Source organism: Hyla sarda, chromosome 7 (assembly GCF_029499605.1).
Source record: "Hyla sarda isolate aHylSar1 chromosome 7, aHylSar1.hap1, whole genome shotgun sequence".
In the NCBI taxonomy this organism is placed as follows: domain Eukaryota; kingdom Metazoa; phylum Chordata; class Amphibia; order Anura; family Hylidae; genus Hyla; species Hyla sarda.
In genome coordinates this window covers 52,862,351-52,877,194 of record NC_079195.1, presented here as the reverse complement: position 1 = coordinate 52,877,194, position 14,844 = coordinate 52,862,351, and the positions used below count along the sequence as shown (strand labels likewise).

General features: G+C 44.1%; 1 protein-coding gene, 1 long non-coding RNA gene and 1 other non-coding gene across 3 annotated transcripts in view; 2 read left to right on the top strand and 1 right to left on the bottom strand.

Moving 5' to 3' along the window:
• STK32C (serine/threonine kinase 32C) overlaps positions 1–14,844 on the top strand; it is a 377,838-nt gene that overhangs the window by 190,329 nt on the left and 172,665 nt on the right. The window lies entirely within an intron of this gene.
• The window catches only part of LOC130281608 (uncharacterized), a 58,073-nt gene that overhangs the window by 32,197 nt on the left and 11,032 nt on the right, over positions 1–14,844 (bottom strand). Inside the window, exon 2 of the long non-coding RNA XR_008846053.1 lies at positions 568–635. This is a non-coding gene — a long non-coding RNA (uncharacterized LOC130281608). The remainder of the gene's footprint in view (positions 1–567; positions 636–14,844) is intronic.
• LOC130283556 (U2 spliceosomal RNA) lies at positions 4,093–4,279 on the top strand. Its single transcript, XR_008846737.1, has one exon. It is a non-coding gene; the product is annotated as a U2 spliceosomal RNA (small nuclear RNA).

The following is a 14,844-nucleotide window of genomic DNA, read 5'->3' as shown; positions in this document are numbered from 1 at the left end:
ATGTGCCATTCAGGAGCCTGGGAAAGCTGTGTGAGACAGTCAGACCCTGTAATGACTCTTGACTGACAGGTCTGACAGGGTTTGTGTGAATGTTAGTGGGAACGGGTGGGATTGGACTACTGCCTACTCCTTGACCCTGGATGCATATGACAGCCCCTCCTCCTATTCATCATGAATATTTCGCTGACTCCTCCGCAGCCATATAATTCCAGAGACTACTAATAAACTCCAAATTTCATTTCCAAATACATATTTTCAGCATCCCCATAAACAATACATTCAGCAAACTGTGGATACAAATAAAGGTAAATAGGAGCTAAATGACAGGTATAAAAGGAACCACACCATATGATTTAGTAAAATTATAATGCGTACTACAATGCTATAGAAATGTAACTACCTCTCTGTGGGCTTGCAGTGAGTCAATATGGAATATAATTGAGTGCACTGTGATTACTGAATACATTGACTGGGATTGCTATCTATAGTACATTTAGCAAATTCAATTACGCGTTATATGGCTGAACTGAAATTATGCTCTTATGAATCATTGTATGTTTATATTACCGTGTCTTCTGAGACAAAATGTTTACTCGGTGCGTGCTAGGGACCATCCAGAGTGTTTCACACCTTGCCTGGGAGAAAGAAAAATATTATGATTCTTTCTTTAGTTCTGTTTAATATTTATTTATATCATTGTTTTTTTGCTTTAGGAGCAATTATTTAAAGGAGTACTCTGGTGCAGAGTATTCCTGCTCCGTCCGGCCCGGGCTGCAAAAAAAAAAAATGAAAAGAAACCATCACTCACCTTCCTTGGTTCCCGCGGAGCGTCACTACAGCTGATCGGTCCTCCGGTCCATCTCCTTCATACTTCCATGTGAATGAAGCGTCACATGGCGCTCAGCCTATTATGGGCCGAGGCTGAACATCGTGGCGGCCGGCGATAGGCTGAGCACCATGTGACGCTTCGTTCACACGGAGGTATGAAGGAGGTGGACCGGAGGACCGATCAGCTGTAGTGGCGCTCCGCGGGAACCCAGGAAGGTGAGAGATGGTTTATTTTCATTTTTTTTGCAGCCTGGGCAGGACGGAGCAGGAATACTCTGCACCAGAGTACTCCTTTAACCTGCCAGGAGGCACACATTGATTTATACCGCACACTGCTGCACCATACATTTCCATCTTTGAGGATCTTTACCAGTGGTGTAGCTATAGAATTGTAGAGATAGCACGTGCACCCAGGCCTAATGCTTATCACATAACACACTCTTTATCCCACTTCTGGGTGTGGGAGCCGGACATAGCTGCTAGAAGGTACCAGATTGATTCTGAAGAGTGGTCGGGGGGAAAGGGGTCAGGCAAAGGCAAGTCAGAGTCTGAGTGTAGACAATGGGCAAGCAGCAAGATGGCTTGGTCAGGAACAGAAGGAAGGGTTGTGGCAAGTGGCACAGGTTCAAAATCAGCAGTCTGGGCCAAGCACAGAAGAGCCAATATGGTACAGAAAGGTCAGGGAGAGACCATCAAAAGGTCAAGCATGGGTCAAACACAGAATCACATGGACAAATCACAATATTGTTCAGGCATAGGTAAATGAGTGGAGCAGCCTTAAAGGGGTTATCCTCCATAAGGTGATTTTAGTATGTACCTGGCAGACAGTAATGGACATGCTTAGGAAGGATCTGCGCTTGTCTTGGGGCTAAATGGCTATGTTGTGAGATTACCATAATGCTGTGGCTAGATTTTTGTGAACTGGTATTTCCTGTTTGACTTTTCTTTTTTTTGCCTACAAATCCCACAATTCTATTTTCCTCCCTCCCACACATCAGCCACCCCACCCATTGAAACATAAATGAGCTGCATCCATTCAAAAGACCTGTGGTTTTCAATCAGGGTGCCTACAGCTGTTGCATTAGTTGCAGATTGATCTCTCTCCCACCATGCGATCGCTCCACCCATTGAAGCAGACAGGCTCCCTGTCATCAGCTGACTAGTGAGTAAGGTCTTGGCCGCATTGCAATCTGGGAAAATCTGAGACAAAATTCATTTTGTATGCTGTTAAAAATTAATAATGGGGTGAAAATCACAGAAGAATTGTGAGGAAACCGTCACACACAGGTACAGGCACTATATTATGAGCTACACTAACATTACAGCCCCTGTAGCAGCATAGTCAAATAAAAAAAATTCCTGGAATATCCCTTTAACCTGTTAAGGACCAAGGGCGTACCTATACGTCCTGAGTCCACTCCCGTTCTATAATGCGGGGCTAATAGCGCGTGGCACAGATCACGGTGCCGGGCGCCATTAACCCTTTAGACGCGGCGTTCAAAGTTGAATGCCACGTCTAAAGTGAAAGTAAATCATTGCCGGTTAGCTCAGGGGGCTGTTCGGGATGTCCACGGCGAAATCGCGGCATCCCGAACAGCTGTGACACAGAAGGAGGGTCCCTTACCTTGAGTCCTGGTGTCCGATCGCCGAATTACTGCTCAGTGCCTGAGATCCAGGAAGGAGCAGTCAAGCTGCAGAATAATTGATCAATGGTTTCCTATGAGAAACCATTGATCAATGTAAAAGATCAGTGTGTGCAGTGTTATAGCACCCTATGGGAGTTATAACATTGCAAAAAAAAAAGTGAAGAAAAAAAAGTGAATAAAGATCATTTAACCCCTTCCCTAATAAAAGTTCGAATAACCCCCTTTTCCCATTTAAAAAAAAACCTGTGTAAATAAAAATAAACATATGTGGTATCGCCGCGTGCGGAAATGTCTGAATTATAAAAATTATATCGTTAATTAAGCCGCACGGTCAATGGCGTACACGCAAAAAAAATCCAAAGTACAAAATAGCATATTTTTGGTCACTTTGTATATCATGAAAAAATTAATAAAAAGCAATCAAAAATTCCGATCAATACAAAAATTGTACCGCTAAAAACTATAGATCACGGCGCAAAAAAATGAGCCCTCATACCACAACATACGCGGAAAAATAAAAAAGTTATATTGGTCAGTTATATCGTAGTTATGATTTTTTTCAGAAGCACGACAAAATCAAACCTTTAAAGGTAGGGTATCATTTTAATCGTATGGACCTACAGAATAAAGAGAAAGTGCAATTTATACAGAAAGATGTACAGTGTAGAAACAGAAGCCCCCAAAAGTTACAAAATGGCGTCTTTATTTTTCAATTTTGTCTCACAATGATTTTTTTTTCATTTCGCCGTACATTTTTGGGTAAAATGACTAATCTCATTACAAAATAGAATTGGTGGCACAAAAAATAAGCCATCATATGGATTTTTAGGTGCAAAATTGAAAGAGTTATTATTTTTTAAAGGTAAGGAGGAAATAATGAGTGCAAAAAACGGAAAAACCCTTGGTCCTTAAGGGGTTAAATAGGTAATGATAGTGAAGAACAGGTGGAGGACAGATTAGGAGTACGCGCTCTGGTACTTTTAGTAGCAGAAAGAGAAGTTGTGAGCACCCTATGGACCAGACCAGGAACTGCAGGCGAAGAAGCAGCATGGCAGTGTCCAGGGAGAAGGAGTGGAGCACACACTGAAAGCCAGTAAATGAATACACCAGCGGGAGCTGACTGCTGACGCTACATGGGCACTGTAGCGTTTTAGGTATTACCAGAATTAATGATATCATGGAAAATATTTAGGTTGTAAGTAGTATATAATGATGCATTTTGTTAATGGCAATTTTATTCATAAGCTGTTTGCTTTGTTTCAGTCCTCCATTGTACCATGGGTGTTATTTATCTTCATGTTCTATTGCTTTTTTTTTGGTCTACATTTGCGATTTTCTGTTATTTTCACGCTAATTGGGTTTTGTTTGTTTTTTCCGTTTATATTTTTTTCAAAGTTCTAAAATCTGTCATTTTGACCTTTTGATGTTGCTAGACCATTTACAAACCAGGTGCAATAAAAGGAATGGTAGAGATGTAAGAAACAATAAGATTGTTAGCAATGGCCAACATCTCACAATTTCATGTGCCAAAGTTTAAAAAAAATATCCGACAAAGGGATGATAATATTATTTAAAAAAAAGGCAAAAGGTAAAAAAGAAAAAATACCTGTTCAACTAAATCACTTCTCGGCCTTTTGGCTAAGATCAAGTGTGGTATCTGTTCTTATCAGTTTTCATGCCGGTGGCAAACTACGCTGGTATGGGGCTGGTGGGGATGGGTGCTGCATGGAGGATGCAGGTGTACCAGCGCTTTCCGGGGCTGGTTCTGAGGAATCAGCTCGACGGCTGCCCCGATGTGACCTGTTCCCTCCGGGTCTCTCCATGAGGCTGAGAGGGTCTAGAGCCGAGGTACTTTTGTGCCTCGGGGAGTGGTGACCCCGAGGTGCCGAAACTCACTGGGAGTACTGGCTGACTGAGCTGAAGCACGAGCACCATAATCTCTTCACCTTGTGGCACTCACCTCTTGAGTCCCGGCCTTCTGGCTAGGATCAGAGACATTTTTATAGATCCGGCCGGATGTCCGGGCAGTATATCTTCACACATTCACTTATTTATTTATTTTTTGTCTCACTGTGTCACTTTTTGCTTGTTGTGTGTTCACAGGATTTGTCAGGATGCGGTAGCCCTTCTGGGTGTCCCTCCTGGCGGTCTAGGGGAGGTGTGTGTGTGGCCATTAGGTTCCGCACCTCCCTGCAAACACCCCGGGTACTCCTGCTTTGGCAGGGTACCTACCGTTATCGGCTCTGCGAGCAGATACCTTGGCTAACGCCAAGGGGGATGCCGGGAGCATTTGTGGTCCCCTAGTAGCTTCGGCGAAAAGGGACATCGAACCTGGAACCTCGCAGATACCTTTTGATCCGGAGGCGAAGGGTAAGGTTTGTTGGGGGCCTCTCTCCTATCGGAGAAGGGCTTGCGATATACCGCATCCTTTGTGCACGTTTTTTTAGTGTAACACGTTTGCACTTTTTCTTGCACTTTGGGTGATTCGAGAGCACGTTCCTCGGCTTTAAAAAAAAAAATCAAATGAAGCCAAACACAGACCAACAAGCTCCTCAGAAGCAGGAGGGACGTGATTTGAAAATGAAAATGATCTTGGTGCAGATCTGCGCGAAATTTATCACAGTCACTGCGGCAATATGATAAATTTGGAGCAGCTCCTCCAAAAAAAAAAAAAAAACGCATCTAGACAAATAACAAAAATGATCTAGCCAAGACCATTATTGATAAATAACCCCCCCCCCCCCACCCATGTATCCAGCACTCAGACTTGCCGAAAGCTGGGTACTTAATGTGTTTTGCCCAGCCTTCTGAACCCTTGCTGCTCATTTGCATATACATACATATAACACAAATTGAAGTTCATAAATCTATGTGTATCCCTATGACAATGTTTGTAACCTTAACTAGAGCTTTAATTAGGTACACTTTGTGAAAATAGCTGGCAGATGCTGGTCAGCAATCATGTATTATCCTATTTTATTATCCCTTTCTATCTGAAAGTTCCTGAAATTCTTCTCTTCATTTGGGTGATATGATCACATATTTGGTTAAAGGGAGTTGCCATTTAGGTGATCCATCCTAAATGTGTACTTATGGTTTCTAAAGACTATAGGGGAGAGAATTGTCAAAGTGTCCGGACAGCAGGTAGAGATGGTCCCGGCTCTAATTTCCATGTAACATTATGCTGAAGTATCATGGGATTTATAGCAAACTATAGAGAGAAAGAAAGCAGGGTAAGATCTAAAATTCAAGATGGTGGCTGTTCAGAAGCAAACATGTAAATATAAGACCCCTAATTTTTTATTTTTGAACATGGTTTCTCAAAAGTTATTCTACCCTCAATGAAAAGTGTAATTACTCCAGTGTACTTTCTATAACTCCACCTGGACAAGCATCACATTTGGGTGCTATTCACATGACCATGTCGGGCTCCCCATGGCTGTTTTGCGCTGCTGGTGGAAGGACCGTCACTCAAAGAGAAAATAGTTCCTTGTCAGAAGAACCAAACCGTAATCACAGACAGAATGTTTGAATGGACTGAATACATCAGTCTATGGGTAAGATTCATAGATGTTGTTTTGCTAGTGTGGACTTCATCAGAGAAAAAATTGAGTCGTTTGTACAGTTAATAAATAATAACACTCTTAATCTGAAATTTACTCATACCATCAGCAAGCATGAGATTGAATTCTTGCATCTTAAAGTGAGATTAATGCTGGATTACACAATTCAAACTACCTTATATAGAAAAGATATAGCTACCAATACCCTTCTTCAGTAGGGGAGCTATCATCCTCTCCCACTGAAGAAGGGTATACCTACAGGACAATATTTGAGAGTGAGGCGTAATTGCTCCACCCTCACAGAATTTGAGAATAAAGCACAAGAACTGAGACACTGACTGAGAGAAAGGGGTTACCCCAATAAATTCCTAAAGAGAGCCCATCATAGGGCCCTAAAAAGTCCCAGGGAACAATTGTTAAGCCCTAAACCAAAAATGGGGGGAGAAGAAGTCATCCACATCATAGGCAACTATGATGAGAAACCCCATCAAGTGAGAGAGATAATACAGAGGTATTGGGAAATATTAAGATTGGACAAAATATTATCATCGGTGTTGCCTGAAACCCCCTCCAATACATATCTGAGGGGGAAAGACCTGAAGGACAGACTTACCAAAAGTTGTTTTGAACCAGTAAAGGACCAAGCTACTTGGCGGAGGGCAAGCATTAAAAGCACTTACCCATATTGTAGGTGTAATATTTGCCCTTTCATTAAGGAAGGTAGTTACTGTGAGAGTGCGAGTACAAAAGAAACATTTTAAATAAGACATCTGGCGAATTGCAACACTAGAGGAGTTGTATATCTGCTGGGTTGCTCCTATTCTGGTAATTATATAGGCAAAGGTACAGGACGCTCAAAAAACATGTACAGGAGCACCTCTGACATATAAGAAATGGAAGGGACACACCAGTAGGAAACCACTTTTCTCTATGTCATGAAGGTAGTCCAGAAGGACTTACGGTACAAGTATTAGAAGTTGTCTTACCCCCAGTGAGGGGAGGCAACTGGGACAAAACTCTTTTACAAGTAGAAGTTAAATGGAGGTTTTGGGTGGATTCAGTAAAACCCAAAGGGTTAAATGAATTCATAGGTTATTCAAGTTATATTTAACCCATAAGCCATTCTAACTCACAAGGGTGTAAAGGGTGCAGTGCTATAAGGGTTAAAAGTCCATAAGCAAGGTAGTCTATGTAAGCAAAGACAAAAATATACACATCGGCACAAGTGATTTGGTTCTCTGCTAGTTGATTTATATTTCTGTAAAAATGAATCGTTGTTTATGAATATCCCCATATATTCATGAATATCTCCATTGCTACATTATTAATACCTGATAGTAAAGTCAGAATGAACCACAGTGCTCCTGAAGATAAGATTACCTATTCATTAGTAGGCACCTGGGTGAAGGGAGTTCCGAATCACTTACATAGGAACGTACGAGTGCTAACGTACAGTTATGAGATTGGTTGTACCCAGCAAGTAAGCCTGGTGGGTGGGATCCATGTCCTACAAAGAGAAGCCTGGTGGGTGGGATCCATGTCCTACAAAGAGAAGCCTGGTGGGTGGGATCCATGTCCTACCAAGAAAAACCTGATGTGGTTCATAGGTATTTTCTTAGATCGGTCTGATGTGTTTCCTTGCCAGAAATCCTCAGGAACCTTTTACAAGCTTGTTTTACACAATCTTTTGCTGTTTTGATGACCCCCGTCAGTGTCGGACATCAAAACAACAAAAGATGGTGTAAAACAAGCCTGTAAAAGGTTCCTGAGGATTTCTGGCAAGTAAACGCATCGGACCGATCTAAGAAAATACCTATGATCAACATCAGGTTCTTAACCAATAACTAATCACATGTAACTGCCTACTAAAGAGACTGTAATGTTATTACACTAACGCAGATTGCGCAGCCTAACGGATGTATAACATGTTGGGATTGAAAACCCGTGGTTAAAAATGGAGATATCTGGCATTATAATATGTATGCACTTTATGAGTCCGAACAGCACTCTATAATACTGACGTACAAAGGACTGATAATTATGTTTCTGACTAGAGACCATTCAGTGCAAACATTTTGGAGAGTTTGAACAAATCACAGTATGTTTATTCAGCTCATATCTTGAAGTTAAGACAAGAGGTGTGTGGAAAATAACGGCACATAGTGAATCTAATTTGAGACTGTGCAATAGCAAAGATAAATCACAATACTATACTATATATATATAAAATAAAAATATGTGATATTGGTCTAAGGCCATTGTGAATAATTAGACATATGACCCTGAACTTCAGGATTTATCTGTTGCAAGTAACTACAAACGTATGTGGTGAGCATGCTAGTAGATGAAACGTTCGGCTGTGTGATACTCCTAAAACAACGCACTGTTAACAAATTGATATCCTGGAGTACCCAAAAGGTAACAGGTTGAAAATTGGAGATTTTCCTATCTGTGGTGACGGAAAATATAGATTTTATGCTAACATTATGCTAACTCTTCTTTACTGATAAAACATAGCAGCAAGGGTTAACAATATCATTTAGAGAAAAAAATATGATATGCAAATTAGGTGTGAACATTAGCCAATCAATGGTCAACACAGGTGATATAAGGTGTGTCCAGGTAAAGCACTTCCTCTTCTTTGATGCGAGGAACAAAATAATTATAGGTTTAAATGGTGACAGAATTGTAGAACAAATTGAAGAAAATTCGGTGGCTTACTGCAACAGTCTATATGAAGATGGAATCCTTCCGAGAGGAATCTATGAACTGATTCGACTTTGAAGAAACAATGGATGACAGGTCTCTCTGTAGAGAAGAATTAGGCTGAAAAATATAGAGAAAATATAACAGTACCAGGTAAGGGTAATAGGGTAGGATAATGTTCACCTCATGTCTTTAATAAAATGTATATTTTTCATCACCACGGATAGGAAAATCTCCAATTTTATTACAATACTAGGAGGCTCCATTATGCTAATTTAAAGCTAATAACATTATAATAAAAATACAAGTTAATATTCAATAATATATATATATATATATATATATATATATATATATATATATATATATATATATCAAAATGTAGATACAGAACCCGGCACTGCTGTATAAATGGTAAATAATCAGCAACAGGGGAATTTAGTTATATATATATATATATATATATATATATATATATATATACATAAACTAAAGAGAAAAATTAAAGAGCTAACATGGAAACATGTGGGTCCGGTCTAAAGTCTTAAAGATGGATTCGGAAGACCAATTGGCTGCTTTCATAATGTCAAATAAAGATGCTCCTGCTACACTTAATTTGGTGGACATAGCACCTCTTGTGGAATGAGCCCCAAAGAGGGAAGTATCAGTGCCTGCTAAAGACATTGTCTGTCTCACCCATCTGGCTAAGTGACTGAAGTGACTGGGCAGTAAGGCTTGCAGAAAGATATCAGTAGTTGATTAGAATCCTTTGTACACAAGGGAGCAGTCTTTTGTTCATAAGATTTAAGACATTGGACAATACAGAGTTGTTTATGAACAATAAAAGCAGGATAGAAGACGGAATGACAATTCGTATTTGTTCTTTGGTATATTGGAAAGAGAACTCCAGTAGGAGTGTATTGTTTCTTAGATATATCCAGGGCTTTAACATCCGATATCCTTTTAAGTGAAATAAGGCATAATAACAAAGTGATTTTATAGGAAAGACATTTAAGAGAAAGAATATCATTGTCAACCCCAGACTGGTTAAGCTGAAGAACTATATTAACATCCCAAGTAGATTGATATGTAGGACGGGGAGGACGACGGACTTTGATACCCTTCATTAATTTACAAATTAAAGGATGTTTCCCTATGGGCATAGTGTTAACAGGAGCATGATAGAAAGCTATAGCCGGATGGTAAACATTGATAGTTTGGTAAGCTTTCCCATTATCGAAAGAGGCAGATAAAAAATGTTACATTTGAGTTATAGGTGCATGAAAGGGATCCAGTTCCCTTTGCAAGCACCAATCAGACCAAAGCTTCCAGGCTGAATTCACAGAATTTTTCGAAAAAATTCAGCTTGATCCAAATTTATTTGCGGCCAATCTATATTCAAAACGGCTATTTCTGGCCTACAAAGAGCCTCAATAAGGGTGTAGAACACTTTACTATGTTCTAATATGCATATGGAGTGTGCTGGGGTAGTGAAATAATACTGTTATTCAGAATGACATGCAGATTACAGTCATTGTTCTTAGAATCACTGCCACAGAGTGGCACAATGACAGAGCCTGGAGGTGGCATCAGTATGAGGAGACCATATAGTGGCTGAATGACACAGCGTGGAGGTGTTAGCAGCATGAGGAGACCAAATAGTGACTGAATGACACAGCGTGGAGGTTTTGGCAGCATGAGGAGACCATATAGTGGCTGAATGACACAGCGGGGAGGTGGTGGCAGCATGAGGAGACCATATGGTGGCTGAATGACACAGCGTGGAGGGGGCATCAGTATGAGGAGACCATATAGTGGCTGAATGACACAGCGTGGAGGTGTTGGCAGCATGTGGAGACCATATTGTGGCTGAATGACACAGCGTGGAGGTTTTGGCAGCATGAGGAGACCATATAGTGGCTGAATGACACAGCGTGGAGGTGATGGCAGCATGATGAGACAATATAGTGGCTGAATGACACAGTGTGGAGGTGTTGGCAGCATGAGGAGACCATATATTGGCTGAATGACACAGCCTGGAGGTGGCTGAAGCAAGAGGAGACCATATAGTGTTTGTTACGCCGAGCGCTCCGGGTCCCCGCTCCTCCCCGGAGCGCTCGCTACACTCTCCTCACTGCAGCGCTCCGGTCAGATCCACTGACCCGGGGCGCTGCGATACCGCCTCCAGCCGGGATGCGATTCGCGATGCGGGTAGCGCCCGCTCGCGATGCGCACCCCGGCTCCCGTACCTGACTCGCTCCCCGTCGGTCCTGTCCCGGCGCGCGCGGCCCCGCTCCTTAGGGCGCGCGCGCGCCGGGTCTTTGCGATTTAAAGGGCCACTGCGCCGCTGATTGGCGCAGTGGTTCCAATTAGTCTGATCACCTGTGCACTTCCCTATATCACCTCACTTCCCCTGCACTTCCTTGCCGGATCTTGTTGCCATCGTGCCAGTGAAAGCGTTTCCTTGTGTGTTCCTAGCCTGTGTTCCAGACCTCCTGCCGTTGCCCCTGACTACGATCCTTGCTGCCTGCCCCGACCTTCTGCTACGTCCGACCTTGCTTCTGTCTACTCCCTTGTACCGCGCCTATCTTCAGCAGCCAGAGAGGTGAGCCGTTGCTAGTGGATACGACCTGGTCACTACCGCCGCAGCAAGACCATCCCGCTTTGCGGCGGGCTCTGGTGAAAACCAGTAGTGACTTAGAACCGGTCCACTAGCACGGTCCTCGCCATCCCTCTCTGGCACAGAGGATCCACCTCCTGCCAGCCGGCATCGTGACAGTAGATCCGGCCATGGATCCCGCTGAAGTTCCTCTGCCAGTTGTCGCTGACCTCACCACGGTGGTCGCCCAGCAGTCACAACAGATAGCGCAACAAGGCCATCAGCTGTCTCAACTGACCGTTATGCTACAGCAGTTACTACCACAGCTTCAGCAATCATCTCCTCCGCCAGCTCCTGCACCTCCTCCGCAGCGAGTGGCCGCTTCTGGTTTACGCCTATCCTTGCCGGATAAATTTGATGGGGACTCTAAGTTTTGCCGTGGCTTTCTTTCCCAATGCTCCCTGCACTTGGAGATGATGTCGGACCAGTTTCCCACTGAAAGGTCTAAGGTGGCTTTCGTAGTCAGCCTTCTGTCTGGAAAAGCCCTGTCTTGGGCCACACCGCTCTGGGACCGCAATGACCCCGTCACTGCCTCTGTACACTCCTTCTTCTCGGAAATCCGAAGTGTCTTTGAGGAACCTGCCCGAGCCTCTTCTGCTGAGACTGCCCTGTTGAACCTGGTCCAGGGTAATTCTTCCGTTGGCGAGTATGCCGTACAATTCCGTACTCTTGCTTCAGAATTATCCTGGAATAATGAGGCCCTCTGCGCGACCTTTAAAAAAGGCCTATCCAGCAACATTAAAGATGTTCTGGCCGCACGAGAAATCCCTGTTAATCTACATGAACTCATTCACCTAGCCACTCGCATTGACATGCGTTTTTCCGAAAGGCGTCAGGAGCTCTGCCAGGATATGGACTCTGTTCGCACGAGGCGTTTCTTCTCCTCGGCTCCTCTCTCCTCTGGTCCCCTGCAATCCGTTCCTGTGCCTCCCGCCGTGGAGGCTATGCAGGTCGACCGGTCTCGCCTGACACCTCAAGAGAGGACACGACGCCGCATGGAGAACCTCTGCCTGTACTGTGCTAGTACCGAACACTTCCTGAAGGATTGTCCTATCCGTCCTCCCCGCCTGGAAAGACGTACGCTGACTCCGCACAAAGGTGAGACAGTCCTTGATGTCTACTCTGCTTCTCCACGTCTTACTGTGCCTGTGCGGATGTCTGCCTCTGCCTTCTCCTTCTCTACTATGGCCTTCTTGGACTCCGGATCTGCAGGAAATTTTATTTTGGCCTCTCTCGTCAACAGGTTCAACATCCCAGTGACCAGTCTCGCCAGACCCCTCTACATCAATTGTGTAAACAATGAAAGATTGGACTGTACCATACGTTTCCGCACGGAGCCCCTTCTAATGTGCATCGGATCTCACCACGAGAGGATTGAACTTTTGGTCCTCCCCAATTGCACTTCTGAAATTCTCCTTGGACTTCCCTGGCTTCAACTTCATTCCCCAACCCTGGATTGGTCCACTGGGGAGATCAAGAGTTGGGGGCCCTCTTGTTCCAAGGACTGCCTAAAACCGGTTCCCAGTAACCCTTGCCGTGACTCTGTGGTTCCTCCTGTGACCGGTCTCCCTAAGGCCTATATGGACTTTGCGGATGTTTTTTGCAAAAAACAAGCTGAGACTCTACCTCCTCACAGGCCTTATGATTGTCCTATCGACCTCCTCCCGGGCACTACTCCACCCCGGGGCAGAATTTATCCTCTATCCGCCCCAGAGACTCTTGCCATGTCTGAATACGTCCAGGAAAATTTAAAAAAGGGCTTTATCCGTAAATCCTCCTCTCCTGCCGGAGCCGGATTTTTCTTTGTGTCCAAAAAAGATGGCTCCCTACGTCCTTGCATTGACTACCGCGGTCTTAATAAAATCACGGTTAAGAACCGCTACCCCCTACCCCTCATCTCTGAACTCTTTGATCGCCTCCAAGGTGCCCACATCTTTACCAAACTGGACTTAAGAGGTGCTTATAATCTCATCCGCATCAGAGAGGGGGATGAGTGGAAAACGGCATTTAACACCAGAGATGGACACTTTGAGTATCTGGTCATGCCCTTTGGCCTGTGCAACGCCCCTGCCGTCTTCCAAGACTTTGTTAATGAAATTTTTCGTGATCTTTTATACTCCTGTGTTGTTGTATATCTGGACGATATCCTGATTTTTTCTGCCAATCTAGAAGAACACCGCCAGCATGTCCGTATGGTTCTTCAGAGACTTCGTGACAATCAACTCTATGCCAAAATAGAGAAATGTCTGTTTGAATGCCAATCTCTTCCTTTCCTAGGATACTTGGTCTCTGGCCAGGGACTACAAATGGATCCAGACAAACTCTCTGCCGTCTTAGATTGGCCACGCCCCTCCGGACTCCGTGCTATTCAACGCTTTTTGGGGTTCGCCAATTATTACAGGCAATTTATTCCACATTTTTCTACCGTTGTGGCTCCTATCGTGGCTTTAACCAAAAAAAATGCCGATCCCAAGTCTTGGCCTCCTCAAGCGGAAGACGCCTTTAAACGGCTCAAGTCTGCCTTTTCTTCGGCTCCCGTGCTCTCCAGACCTGACCCTTCCAAACCCTTCCTATTGGAGGTTGATGCCTCCTCAGTGGGAGCTGGAGCTGTCCTTCTACAGAAAAATTCTTCCGGGCATGCTGTTACTTGTGGTTTTTTTTCTAGGACCTTCTCTCCGGCGGAGAGGAACTACTCCATCGGGGATCGAGAGCTTCTAGCCATTAAATTAGCACTTGAGGAATGGAGGCATCTGCTGGAGGGATCAAGATTTCCAGTTATTATTTACACCGATCACAAGAACCTCTCCTACCTCCAGTCTGCCCAACGGCTGAATCCTCGCCAGGCCAGGTGGTCTCTGTTCTTTGCCCGATTTAATTTTGAAATTCACTTTCGGCCTGCCGATAAGAACATTAGGGCCGATGCTCTCTCTCGTTCCTCGGATGCTTCTGAAGTTGAACTCTCTCCGCAACACATCATTCCTCCTGACTGCCTGATTTCCACTTCTCCAGCCTCCATCAGGCAAACTCCTCCAGGAAAGACCTTTGTTTCTCCACGCCAACGCCTCGGAATCCTCAAATGGGGTCACTCCTCCCATCTCGCAGGTCATGCAGGCATCAAGAAATCTGTGCAACTCATCTCTCGCTTCTATTGGTGGCCGACTCTGGAGACGGATGTTGTGGACTTTGTGCGAGCCTGCACTATCTGTGCCCGGGATAAGACTCCTCGCCAGAAGCCCGCTGGTTTTCTTCATCCTCTGCCTGTCCCCGAACAGCCTTGGTCTCTGATTGGTATGGATTTTATTACTGATTTACCCCCTTCCCGTGGCAACACTGTTATTTGGGTGGTCGTTGATCGATTCTCCAAAATGGCACATTTCATCCCTCTTCCTGGTCTTCCTTCAGCGCCTCAGTTGGCTAAACAATTTTTTGTACACATTTTTCG